At 46.9% G+C, this 14,277-nt stretch overlaps 1 long non-coding RNA gene across 2 annotated transcripts; it reads left to right on the top strand.

Moving 5' to 3' along the window:
* Positions 1-296: 296 nt before the first annotated feature.
* LOC103460081 (uncharacterized) lies at positions 297-13,483 on the top strand. Of its 2 annotated transcripts, XR_014087054.1 has the most exons (6): positions 297-380; positions 1,461-1,600; positions 4,472-4,606; positions 5,239-5,380; positions 5,510-5,685; positions 13,024-13,483. It is a non-coding gene; the product is annotated as an uncharacterized LOC103460081 (long non-coding RNA). The 2 variants fall into 2 exon arrangements; XR_532851.3 differs by lacking the exon at positions 13,024-13,483 and having other exon boundaries at positions 5,510-5,751.
* The last annotated feature ends 794 nt before the right edge of the window (positions 13,484-14,277 follow it).

Genomic DNA, 14,277 nt, shown 5'->3' on the forward strand with positions numbered 1-14,277 from the left:
GCTCATGTTGTTTAGGTAGAACAGTCTGAGTTTTGTCAGTGGACATCGAGGTTATGACGTTATTGTGAAGTAACTATTTTACTAGTGTTATCAGGTTTACAGCTTTAATACTGATATGTTCTGATATGTGACATGGATGAGCTCCATCCTGACTGGGTCCAGCGCTGAATGAGGGTCACTGAGGTCAACGGCACGTCGGACCGACATGGCGTCAGTTAAAGAGGCGAAACCATCAACAAGTTACTGAGACTGTTTTCATTATTTACCCCAGAAGAGATAAATGATGAAAACACAGTAACAGAAGAGGAGCAAGTTGGAGAGACTGAGGAGGAAGAAACCAGGAGAGAAGATCAGCTGCAGACTGAACAGGAACCATTTGGGTAGGAAGTGGCTGTTTTCTCTCATTTAATCATTAATGTATTAAACATTCATGAATCGTTTGATTCAAGCTCTTCAAGCTGCATGTAGGTGAAGAAATGAATCACATTTAAAGTCAAAATGTGATGTTTAAATATTTCAGGTAATAAACATGTAATGAAATAAATAGGATCCGACGAGACAAAGACAACAGGAGGGTTAAATACGCAGGGAGGGAAAATGAGACGCCAATTTCACACACATGTTGAGTTAATGGCACGATTTGGAAGCTATTGAAAACGTTTCACATTAAAATGATTTAAAATATTGAATATGACTTAACAGGACAGTGTGCCTCGTGTAACAGCATGAATTAACACTTTTAGCATCAGTTGGTCACAAGACGAGGCATTTATTTACAGGAGTGTTTGGAAATTAACGGTCCGGATGTGAACCTCCCCTGCCAGCATGCCCAGGTGGGCCCCATATGGGCAAAAGGATGGGGCCCACCTGGGCATGCTGGCAGGGCTTGGGGAGGGAGCAGTGGAGAACAGCTGGCTGAAATTAGCGTTCATAAATCGGCTCAACCTTTAGCTAAACGCCCCTTACTCCTCGGAGCGCGAACATCCAGGATCCAACCTGAAAACAACTTCGCTGCAGTCGGTAAGAAAACACCGGTGGAGTTCCGACTCGATTGTTTTGGTCTGTGGCCACCAAAGATGGCGCCGAGCGACTCCGCGAGACGTAAACGTCCAAAGCTCCATGTCGGATATTTAAAATGTCTTCCAGTCTGTGGCTGCCGTCCAGCCACACACATCCAGCCACACACATCCAGCCACACACATCCAGTCACACACATCCAGTCACACACATCCAGTCACACACATCCAGTCACACACATCCAGCCACACACATCCAGTCACACACATCCAGCCACACACATCCAGTCACACACATCCAGTCACACACATCCAGTCACACAGTGCTTCAGTCTCTCCACATTTGTATTTTGTTTCTTTACATACAGGATTTAATTTACAGAGTAACTGGTTTTGGTTTAAATGCAACACATTTTCATTTACACTGTTTTGCTTGCTGCTAAGGACCGAAGCTGGAACAAAGAGGTGGAGACGGCAAATCGGTCCGTTCCTCTGCTCAGCATGAAGGATGGGAGTTTCTCATGCTACGGTCAGAAAACCCATTTCTATGCTGCCGGATCAGCCAGGATGTCTCGTTTAGGCAGGTCCGTCTGTCTGAGTTTATTTGTTACTTTGACGTCTTTTATTGGTTCAACTTTGTCACGTTTCTGTTTTGGGTTAAATGAAAACAGTTCTTTTTAACGTTAGAATTAAACCTGTGCATGACTCCTTCTCCTGCCCGGTCCGTCACACAGTTCCAGAGTTCATTAGAATTTGAAGCTTGTTTTGACATAACCATTATATTTCTTTAAAACGGTCTCAAAACAACAATATTACCGTTTATTCAATAACCTCTGGGATGATTTATTGCAGCACCGGTTATGGTGACGGAAAATAACCCAGACTGGAGAGAAGCAGGAAGCTTCATGAAGGAGATGTCCTGACGCTCCGCGGTTTCCATGGTTTCCACCCAACAGTCGCTCCTGTAAACAGATTCAGGACCTCTCTTCTCTGAACTCACTCTGACCCAGCAGCCAATCAGGGAGAAGAAGCCAGTGGATCCTGACTGGATCCTGACGTGGCGGCGGGCGGCGGCGGGCCCCGTGTGGGCGGCGGGCCCCGTGTGGGCGGCGGGCCCCGTGTGGGCGGCGGGCCCCGTGTGGGCGGCGGGCCCCGTGTGGGCGGCGGGCCCCGTGTGGGCGGCGGGCCCCATGTGAGGAAGAGTCCTGACTCCATCGTGAGTCATCCTCACCACGAGGCTGCTGCTTCCTCTCCTGTGACTCTGTCACTGCTCGCTAAAATTAATGCGGTTGCCCCAAGTGATGTCATCATCAAACGCCGTCATCTGATGGCCGCCCTCTGAGCGCTCAGCCGCCATCCGAACGCCACCAATCAGAACTCCAGGTCCTCCAGCTGCTGGGTCCTCCACGCTCTAAGGCAGGGTGTCCAAAGTGGGTCCTGGTGGTCCCGGCGTTCCTGGTGGTCCCGGCGGTCCGGCATCCTGCGTATTTTAGTCTCCCTGGTGGCTCAACAACCTCCTCAGTTTCTGCTCAGGCCTCTGATGAGCATCATGTGTGCAGGTGTGTAAAACCAGGGAGAGACTAAAACATGCAGGATGCCGGACCGCCTGGACCGTCGGACCGCCTGGACCGCCGGGACCGTCGGACCGCCGGGACACCCCTGCCCTAAGGGAACTCGCCGTTTCTGCAGTTTTTCAGTTTTCTGGAAGTTTGTTCCAGATCTGTGGAACATAGAAGCTGGATGTTTGGTTCCCTCTTTTCTGCTGAGTAAGATTTGAGTTATCCTGATGGGCGGGGCTTAGATGCTGACAGGTGGTCACCTGACCCACAGCTGGCCAGGTGACCGACCCAAAGCAGGAAACCTTCATGTCTCTTTCCATCTGCTGAGTCGGCGTTTCCACTCAGCCTGCAGGCCTCTCCACGCTGCTGCAGAGCCGTGAGGCCACGCCCCCTTCTCTCTCTCCCCCCCTCTCGCTCGGCCTCACCTACGCAGGGTGGTTCTGACCCGGTTCTGCGGGTTTGGCAGGGCGGCGTGTTTTTCTGCTCTGTGGTTGAGGAGGAACGAGGCAAATGAACCTCCAGCGCGCCGAGTCATCAATCAGCACAAACTGTCACCTAAATCATGGGACGAGTCATCATGGGGGGGCAGGCGGGCCGCGCGCGTGTGTGTGTGTGTGTGTGTGTGTGTGTGTGTGTGTGTGTGTGTGTGTGTGTGTGTGTGTGTGTCATCAGGGGAAGTAAATAAAATCCTGCAGGGTGAGATTGTTTAGTTTCATGCTGCTCACTTTTTAAAGGTCACTTAGTTCAAACCAGAACCGGTTCTGATGGTTTTAAGGTTCTGATGGTTTTAAGGTTCTGATGTTTTAAGGTTCTGATGGTTTTAAGGTTCTGATGGTTTTAAGGTTCTGATGTTTTAAGGTTCTGATGGTTTTAAGGTTCTGATGGTTTTAAGGTTCTGATGGTTTTAAGGTTCTGATGGTTTTAAGGTTCTGATGGTTTTAAGGTTCTGATGGTTTTAAGGTTCTGATGGTTTGGGGTTCTGATGGTTTTAAGGTTCTGATGGTTTTAAGGTTCTGATGGTTTTAAGGTTCTGATGGTTTTAAGGTTCTGATGTTTTAAGGTTCTGATGGTTTTAAGGTTCTGATGGTTTTAAGGTTCTGATGTTTTAAGGTTCTGATGGTTTGGGGTTCTGGTGGTTTTAAGGTTCTGATGTTTTTAAGGTTCTGATGGTTTTAAGGTTCTGATGTTTTTAAGGTTCTGATGTTTTTAAGGTTCTGATGGTTTTAAGGTTCTGATGTTTTTAAGGTTCTGATGTTTTAAGGTTCTGATGGTTTGGGGTTCTGGTTCTGCTCGTCCTGCTGATGGATTCTGAGTTCAGAGTAAAGATCTTGAACTGACTGAATGAATTACAGATTAATTTTTATTCTCTAGATAGAAAAACTGTAGCTGATAAATTTACAGATTAACACAGAACCAGGTTTGATCCAGAACCAGGTTTGATCCAGAACCAGGTTTGATCCAGAACCAGGTTTAGTTTGATCCAGAACCAGGTTTGATCCAGAACCAGGTTTAGTTTGATCCAGAACCAGGTTTAGTTTGATCCAGAACCAGGTTTGATCCAGAACCAGGTTTAGTTTGATCCAGAACCAGGTTTAGTTTGATCCAGAACCAGGTTTGATCCAGAACCACAGGAACAAACTAAATGCCACCAAGAAACTGAATCTATTTGAACTTGAATCTTCAGAGACCTCCAAACTTTCTCTGCCGTTTCCGTCGGTCCAGTGAAGCTCAGGAGGTTCTGCCCAGCCGGGGCCCAGCCGGGGCCCGGCTGAGGGCCCGGCTGGGGCCCGGCTGGTTCCCGGCCCTCAGCCGGCTCCAGTAATCTGTCCTCAGCTGCCCTTTAACAGAAATAACAGAAAAGGCGTTTAATCACAATTTTTGGTTGCATTTCAACAGAAAACTTCAAACAGCTGAGCTACGCTGGACTTTGGAGCCTTAATTCCCAGTTTAGGAACGATGACGTCACGGCCCCGTGGCCCCCGGGGGCCGCCTGCCCTGGGTCTGGACTCCAGCTGGCACAGGCGCTGAGCGGTAAGAGCATTAAGGTCTTTAGGTGTTCCAGGCTGGAGAATTAAGACAGGAACTCACAGGGACAGAGCAGGGACGCATGCTGGTTAGCTGTTAGCCGTTAGCTGCTAGCTGTTAGCCGTTAGCTGCTAGCCGTTAGCTGCTAGCCGTTAGCTAGCGGTGTGCTGTGACGTCACCGCAGCCAGGTATCTGCTGGTGCTAATAAACTTTATAAATGACTTTTCCCACACTTATGTAAACATGTTTCTTCTATTATCCCACCAATCAAACAAAACAGTTTTATATTATTAACCTAATTAATTAGGTTGCTAAATATCATATACATAAATCTAAATTCTCAAATCAGAAACCTCGCTTTTCAGCCTTTAAAGAGGAATTCAAACAATACATTAAATATCTTCAGTATTCAAGAAATAGAAAAGCCATTCAGACAACGTTATGTGCTCCCACTTTAACATCTTTCTGACTTTGTTTATATACTTTTTGATTTATTTGTGCTTTGGTATTATTGTCTGTTTTGTTATTTGTGTTGTTAATTTTGCTGTTTTGTAAACCCCTTTATTATCAATAAAGAAAAAAAAAGTTAATGAACTTTGTCTTCAAACGTTGTAACTTCCTGTTTGGCTGGCTCTTAGCCAATCGCCTGGCCTCATCCCGTAAACGGCGGCAGGTTTGCAGAACTACCTGACCACAGCACACCAACGAAGAAGAACTGTCCTCGTGATCGGCAGCTTTCAAAACCGCCTGAAGCAACAAACCTGGTTTCAACACCTGCAGGTGAAACTCCGACCCGCCTCACAGCAAAAACACGACAAGAATGAGGATTCAGTGCGACCGGGCCTCAGAGTCCTGCCAGGAGATTTAACGTCAAGCTTTCCTCACCCAGACTTTCTTCTTCTCGTTCAGCTGAACCTCCAGCTTCCTGTTCTGACAGGATGACGTCGCATCCTCCATATTTTATCTGAACGCTCCCTGTCCGCCTCCATCTGCAATTCTTTTGATCCTACATGTGACCCAACCTGAGACTAAATGACTGATTGGAAAACTTTCTTCTGGCTCATCGTATAACATGAGGTCTGCAGGTAGTTAGTTATGTTTATCGCCTCAATGCGGGTAAATCCTCAAGATTACAAGTCTTTTTCACAGTGTTGAGACGAATCCTGTCCTAAATATATGCGTATTTTTCGAGATGCCTCTGCTGTTCCAGCCCATTTAGGGCGTTCGCTACTCGTCGTGATCAACTTTGCTGTGTTTTGAACCGGAGAAATCCCTTTCCGGACCTACATCTGAATTTTGCGCTTCATCAGGGTCACAGGATTGAAACCCAGCTATTAACCGCTAAACAATAACTTGTTTACAGTAGTGACGACATCGCAGACAACAAACTAAAACCATAAATATATTTACAAGCTGCTGTCATGTAAACTAAAACATTAAGTAATACAGCAGCTTAATGAAAGCCAGGAATAAAATAAATGAAATAAAGCTTACCGTGATCTTCGATGAAATACAAACCAGCTTCCAATAAAGTTGGGACACTAAACGAATTGTGAATAAAAACTGAATGCAGTGATGTGGAGGTGCCAACATCTAATATTTTATTCATAATAGAACATAGATGGCAGATCAAAAGTTTAATCTGAGTAAATGTAACATTTTAAAGGAAAAATATGTTGATTCAAAATTTCACAGTGTCTACAAATCCCAAAAAGTTGGGACAAGTAGCAATCAGTGGCTGGAAAAAGGAAATTGAACATAACAAACAGCTGGAAGACCAATTAACACTAATCAGGTCAATTGATAACATGATTGGGTATAAAAAGCTTCTTAGAGGGTCAGTGTCTCTCTGAAGCCAGGATGGAAAGAGGATCACCAATTCCACCATCGTTGCGCAGAAAGATGGTGCAGCAATACCAGAATGGTGGAACCCAGCATAAAACAGGAAAGACTTTTAAGTTACCATCATCAACCGAGCAGAACATCATCAGCAGATCCAGAGAATCTGGAACAATCGCTGTGCGTAAAGGTCAAGGCCGTAAAACTACTGATGCTCGTGATCTCTGGGCCCTGAAACGTCACTGCGCCTCAAACAGGAACGTCAAGGAAATAACAGTCTGGGCTCAGGAAAACTTCCAGAAAGCATCGTCAGTGAACACAATCCATCCACCGCTGCAGCTGAAACTCTACAAAGAGGAAGCCATTTCTAAGCTCCACCAGCTCAGCCGTTTGCACTGGACCAGGAGTCATTTAAAATGGAGGGAGGCAAAATGGACGACTGTTCTGTGGTCAGATGAGTCATGGTTTGAAGTTCTTTATGGACACTGGGACGCCATGTCCTCCGGACCAGAGAGGACCAGGATAACCCAAGTTGTTATCAACGCTCCGTTCATCACTGATGGTCTGGGGTTGCATGAGCGCTGGTGGCCTGGACAGCTTGCATGTCTGGAAAGGACCATTAATGCAGAGAACTATGTTCAGGTTCTAGAACAACATATCTAGACGTCTCTTTCAGGGAAGACCCTGCATGTTTCAACAACATGATGCCAGACCACATTCTGCAGCAATCACAGCATCATGGCTACGAGGGGACGGATCCGGGTCCTGAAATGTCCAGCCTGCTGTCCAGGTCTTTCACCTATAGAGAACATTTGGCGCATCATAAAGAGGAAGGTGGACAAAGAATGTCCAAGACGACTGAACAGTTAGAGGCCTGATGGGAGACCAGTCCTATTTCTAAACCTGAGAAACTCGTCTCCTCTGTCCCCAGACAGGAGAAGTGGAGACGCCACAGTGGTAAAAATGGCCGTGTCCAACTTTTTGAGGATTTGTTGACGTCATGAAATTTTGAAAAATATTTTTCCCTTAAATGAAACATTCTCTCAGTTTAAACTTTTGATCTGTGATTTGTGATCTGTTGTGAATAAATATTAGATGTTGGCACCTCCACATCACTGCATTCAGTTTTTATTCACAATTTGTTTAGTGTCCCACCTTTTTTGGAATCTGGTTTGTAAAACACATGAAACGAAACTTCCACAGGTAGGACGTATTTATGGGAAATCTGCTGAGTCAGCAGATTGTGACATAATCACAAGGTAGGACGGATTTATGGGTAGCACTGATTTTATTTATTTTAAATTATTACCATTATAAAATAAATAAATAGAAAGTTACACAATGTAAGAACTGTGAGCTGCACCGAAGTAAATAGAGAAATTCAAATACATGCTGAGAGAGAAACTCCTTCCTAAAGATGAAGATATATCACAAATTTCAAAACAAAATAAAAGCTGGAGACCGCGGATAATATAGGAAATAGCGCCCCCTTCACTTCCGGAGTGCAATGGTCCCATTTCCAAATAAGGTCTGACTGGCAGCGGTCCGTCCCGCCCCTTCCTGTTGGCTGCAGCGAGGTGGGCTTGGGCTACGGGGGAGGCGGAGCGCTATGGCGGACAGGGTAGTCCCGATTCTAAGTTAATTTATGGAGTAAACTACTAGTAAATATCTGACATATCAGTACTCAGCTTGAAGTATGAAGAAAAGCAACAAGTTTCCCGCCTGCAGTCAAAACTCTGCATTCAACAATGGAGTCAGCTGCAGCTAACGGGAGAGGGAAGCCGGTACCCCGACCAGCACTGCTGAAAAACACACATGGGGAAAAGAACAGCCAAAGCTGCGTCCCAGGAAGAAATGAACACGGAGGCTGTTCTGAGCGCTATTAGCTCCTTAGGACAGAAAGTTGATGACCGCAGGGAAGAAGATGGCATCCGAATGAAGCAGCACAGTGCTGTGCTAGCGGCTAGTCGGTTCAGCTCAACTCAGAGGAGCTAAAAGAAAACAAGTGGATTCACTCTCCAAAGAGAACATGCAGTTGAAAGAAGGAGTCCTGAATAGTGAAAGATATAAAAGACGATGGTGCTTAAGAGGAAAGAAGGAAAAGTCTAGTGAGAACGTCTGAGAAGAAGTGGAGGCTTTTCTGTGCAAAACTGCACCTGATTTGGCTTCAGGAGGTTGATGTGGTTCACAGAGTGGTGGATACCGGACAGAAAGATCATCATCCTGTTAGTGAGACGAACCTGGAGACACAACATCTGGAGAAAAACTCAAACTTCTCCCATCTGCCAGGCAGGAGGACTTCGCTTCTCTGAAGATTTGACACCAGAAGACTGGAAAGCAAGACAAGAAGGCGAAGCTGCAGGCTTCAGGGCCCGTTTGGTTTCATCGAAGGCAAACGCATCATGGACATTTCTTCAGCTGGGGACTGAGATGCAGCAGGAAGGAGCATGGAGAGGAAGTGGACAGTTCTGATGACGGACCTCAAGGGGTTAAACCTCCTGAACCGTCTGTTCATGTCGTCCATTTTTCAGATAAAAACTGATTTTTCTTTTGTTTCTTTTAACACAAGGGGACTAAAAGACAAACGGAAAGCAGTTTTTTTGTTTTGTAAAGGACAACAAGCACACGGCACCTTTTTACAGGAAACTCCTTCTGATGCATCTGAAGTTCTGGTCGCAGCAACGGGGATCAAATTCTCTTCAGGAACAAATCGATCGATCGGCTCTGCTTGTTCAGATGTCCGGGGAAACTTTGAGGGAAAGAGCGGATGAGGATGGACGATGGGTAGCCTGTACGGCATGAGGGATGGATGGGTGGATGGATGGATGGATGTTGGATGATGGATGGATGTTGGATGGATGAGGGATGGATGGATGTTGGATGGATGGATGTTGGATGGATGGATGGATGGATGTTGGATGGATGGATGGATGGATGGTTGGATGGGTGGATGTTGGATGGATGGATGGATGTTGGATGGATGGATGGTTGTTGGATGGATGGATGGATGATGGATGGATGTTGGATGGATGTTGGATGGATGGATGGATGGATGTTGGATGGATGGATGGATGGATGGATGGATGTTGGATGGTTGGATGGATGGTTGGATGGATGTTGGATGGTTGGATGGATGGTTGGATGGATGGGTGGATGTTGGATGGATGGATGGATGATGGATGTTGGATGGATGATGGATGGATGTTGGATGGATGGATGTTGGATGGATGTTGGATGGTTGGATGGATGGGTGGATGTTGGATGGATGGATGGATGATGGATGTTGGATGTTGGATGGATGGTTGTTGGATGGATGGATGGATGATGGATGTTGGATGGATGGATGGTTGTTGGATGGATGTTGGATGGTTGTTGGATGGATGTTGGATGGATGGATGTTGGATGGATGAGGGATGGATGGATGGATGGATGTTGGATGGATGGATGGATGTTGGATGGATGTTGGATGTTGGATGGATGTTGGATGTTGGATGGATGAGGGATGGATGGATGGTTGTTGGATGGATGTTGGATGTTGGATGGATGAGGGATGGATGGATGGATGGATGTTGGATGGATGGATGGATGGATGGATGGTTGTTGGATGGATGTTGGATGGATGGATGGTTGTTGGATGGATGTTGGATGGATGGATGTTGGATGGATGGATGGATGTTAGATGGATGATGGATGGATGAGGGATGGATGGATGGATGGATGTTGGATGGATGGATGATGGATGTTGGATGGATGGATGTTGGATGGATGGATGGATGTTGGATGATGGATGGATGTTGGATGGGTGGATGTTGGATGGGTGGATGGATGTTGGATGATGGATGGATGTTGGATGGGTGGATGATGGATGTTGGATGGGTGGATGGATGTTAGATGGATGGATGTTGGATGTTGGATGGATGGTTGGATGATGGATGGATGTTGGATGGATGATGGATGGATGGATGTTGGATGGATGGATGTTGGATGGATGGATGGATGTTGGATGATGGATGGATGTTGGATGGATGGATGTTGGATGGATGGATGTTGGATGGATGGATGGATGTTGGATGATGGATGGATGTTGGATGGGTGGATGATGGATGTTGGATGGGTGGATGGATGTTGGATGATGGATGGATGTTGGATGGGTGGATGATGGATGTTGGATGGGTGGATGATGGATGTTAGATGGATGGATGTTGGATGTTGGATGGATGTTAGATGGATGGATGTTGGATGTTGGATGGATGGTTGGATGATGGATGGATGTTGGATGGATGATGGATGGATGGATGAGGGATGGATGGATGTTGGATGGATGGATGGATGGATGGTTGTTGGATGGATGGATGGATGTTGGATGATGGATGGATGTTGGATGGGTGGATGGATGGATGATGGATGGATGGATGGATGGATGGATGTTTGTTGGATGGATGGATGGATGTTGGATGATGGATGGATGTTGGATGGGTGGATGATGGATGGATGGATGATGGATGTTGGATGATGGATGGATGGATGATGGATGGATGGATGGATGTTGGATGGATGATGGATGGATGGATGATGGATGTTGGATGTTGGATGGATGGATGGATGGTTGTTGGATGGATGGATGGATGATGGATGGATGGATGTTGGATGGATGATGGATGTTGGATGGATGATGGATGGATGGATGATGGATGTTGGATGTTGGATGGATGGATGGATGGTTGTTGGATGGATGGATGGATGATGGATGGATGGATGTTGGATGGATGATGGATGGATGGATGGATGTTGGATGGATGATGGATAGAAATAATAAAAACTCTAAAATGAAACATCAGAACTATAAAAAATAAAATATTCAGAAAATTGAAAGTTAACTTTTTGCATATTTGATGACGTCATATTTTATATTTCTATTTGAATTGACTCTCATTGACATCATGTTTATTATCCTGAATCTGATTGGTTCATCGGTTCCTCCTGCGTTTGAAGGTGAAAGGTCGCAGCGATCAGGTGAACGCTGTCCGATCTGGTCGCCATGACGACGCCTGGCGAGGCTCTGCTGAGGCCTTCGCTGTCTGCAGGGATTTACAGCTCAGATAAAGAGGCACCTTTAATGCATCCCGCTTCACTTTTGGCTCATCCGTTACGCCGACCTTTGACCTCTGAGTGTCTCTACTGTCAGCGATAACGGAGCCAAATAAATCTGAGAGAGGCTCCAGAAGCCGAGGAGATGTTTCCTCCTGAACGGGACTCACAGGGACGCTCCTCCGCCTGAGGTCAGAGGTCATCTCCCTCCCTGCAGAGGAGACGGAGACAAGACGGAGGACCGGAGGGACGAGACGGAGGGACATGTCTGCAGAACAGAGAAAAGACTCAGACAGGAAAACGTCTCTGAGTCCAGGACAGTTGGAGTCCCCGTCTGTTTTGGTCTCCATGTCCCCGCAGAGACGGACACGTCCAGATGGCTGCCAGGATTTCCTCCTCATTTCTCCTTCTGGAAGCAGAGAGCAGCTTTCTGTTTCGCTCTGGTTCCTGCTGTGTTTCCGGCTCCTTGATGAGTTTCTGTTTCAGTCAGTTCTGCTTCTCTCTGGTTACTTTGCGGATATTTTTACAGCAGAATGAAGAAGCGGGAGCGCGGCTGTTCTCTGCACTTCCTGACGCTCCCGCCTGTTGCTGAGGCGTTCCTCAGGGCTGCTGCCCGGGGCTCCCCTGCTGGTGGGCAGCAGGAGCAGAATCTGGAGCTGGAGCTGGAGCTGAGTTTGAATCTGGATCTGGATCTGGATCTGGATCTGAATCTGGATCTGGAGCCGAATCTGGATCTGGATCTGGAGCCGAATCTGGATCTGGATCTGGATCTGGAGCCGAATCTGGATCTGGATCTGGATCTGGAGCCGAATCTAAATCTGGATCTGGAGCCGAATCTGAATCTGGATCTGGAGCCGAATCTAAATCTGGATCTGGAGCCGAATCTGAATCTGGATCTGGAGCCGAATCTGGATCTGGATCTGGAGCCGAATCTGAATCTGGAGCTGGAGCTGGAGTTGGATCTGGAGCCGAATCTGGATCCGGATCTGAGTATGAATGATTCAGAATCTGGATCTGGCGCTAGATCTGGAGCTGAGTCTGGATCTGAATCTGGAGCTGAGTCTGGATCTGGAGCTGAGTTTGAATCTGAATCTGAATCTGGATCTAAGTCTGGATCTGGAGCTGAATCTGGATCTGAGTCTGGATCTGGAGCCGGATCTGGATCTGAGTCTGGATCTGGAGCCGGATCTGGATCTGAGTCTGGCTCTGTGTTTAATCAGGAGCTGGTTGAGTCTGGATGCGGCTGAGCGGCCAGTAATAACTCTGGTATGTTGTTGTCATGTGGATGTAGCTGCGACCACATGTTGATTTAAAAGGAGGAACCGTTGACCACAGAAATGCAGCAGTGAGGAAGAAGCGGAGCGAAGCGCCGCTGCATGATGGACGGCCTGCTTTCATCCGCCGTTATTGAAGCTGCTGCGTTTTCATCAGCAGAAATCTGACGCTTCGCTGCGTCTCTTCATTTCACATCTTTCCGTTTGTGCGGCTCGTTCCAGAACGTTCCGGACGACGCTCCATCCCCAAACATCTGACCCGGCTCCGGTCCAACAGAACCGGCTGGGCCCTGACCCGGTGCTGCTTCCCTGTGTTCATGAAGGACTAGAGAGGAGATGACCCAGCCCACAGCATGACACCACCTCTACCATCAGACAGTCTGGCTGCAAGGACTGGATGCTCCTGCAGAACCGGTCCAGTAGATCCATAATAATCACATTTTATTTGTTCAGCAGCATTTCAAAGAGCTTTACATCATAACAAAGCAAAAGCACAAAGTCACACAGCAGAGAATCAACAATCAAATCGTCACATTCAGTCATTAAATCCAAACTGATCCCGTGTCAAAGCAGCTCTAACCAGGACGGGTTTAGTCCAGTTAAAGGCTCTCAGGGTTTCAGCTGTTTTACAGTTTTCTGGAAGTTTGTTCCAGATCTGTGGTGCATAGAAGCTGAATGCTGCTTCTCCTCGTTCGGTTCTGGTTCTGGGGATGCAGAGCGGAACCAGAACCAGAACCTGAGGGGTCAGGAAGGTTGGTACCACAGCAGCAGATCTTTAATGTGGTTCTGAACCATTTTACAGTCTGTCCTCTGAGCTCCAGGTGTAGATCTGGGTGATGTAGATCTGGTGATGTAGATCTGGGTGATGTAGATCTGGTGTCATGTAGATCTGGGTGATGTAGATCTGGTGTCATGTAGATCTGGGTGATGTAGATCTGGTGTCATGTAGATCTGGTGTCATGTAGATCTGGGTGGTGTAGATCTGGTGTCATGTAGATCTGGTGTCATGTAGATCTGGTGTCATGTAGATCTGGGTGATGTAGATCTGGTGTCATGTAGATCTGGGTGATGTAGATCTGGTGTCATGTAGATCTGGGTGGTGTAGATCTGGGTGATGTAGATCTGGTGTCATGTAGATCTGGGTGGTGTAGATCTGGGTGATGTAGATCTGGTGTCATGTAGATCTGGTGTCATGTAGATCTGGTGTCATGTAGATCTGGGTGATGTAGATCTGGTGTCATGTAGATCTGGGTGGTGTAGATCTGGTGTCATGTAGATCTGGGTGATGTAGATCTGGGTGATGTAGATCTGGTGTCATGTAGATCTGGGTGATGTAGATCTGGTGTCATGTAGATCTGGGTGGTGTAGATCTGGTGTCATGTAGATCTGGGTGATGTAGATCTGGTGTCATGTAGATCTGGGTGGTGTAGATCTGGGTGATGTAGATCTGGGTGATGTAGATCTGGTGTCATGTAG

The sequence above is a fragment of the Poecilia reticulata genome, chromosome 3, assembly GCF_904066995.2.
Source record: "Poecilia reticulata chromosome 3, P_reticulata-male-v2, whole genome shotgun sequence".
Lineage (NCBI taxonomy): Eukaryota > Metazoa > Chordata > Actinopteri > Cyprinodontiformes > Poeciliidae > Poecilia > Poecilia reticulata.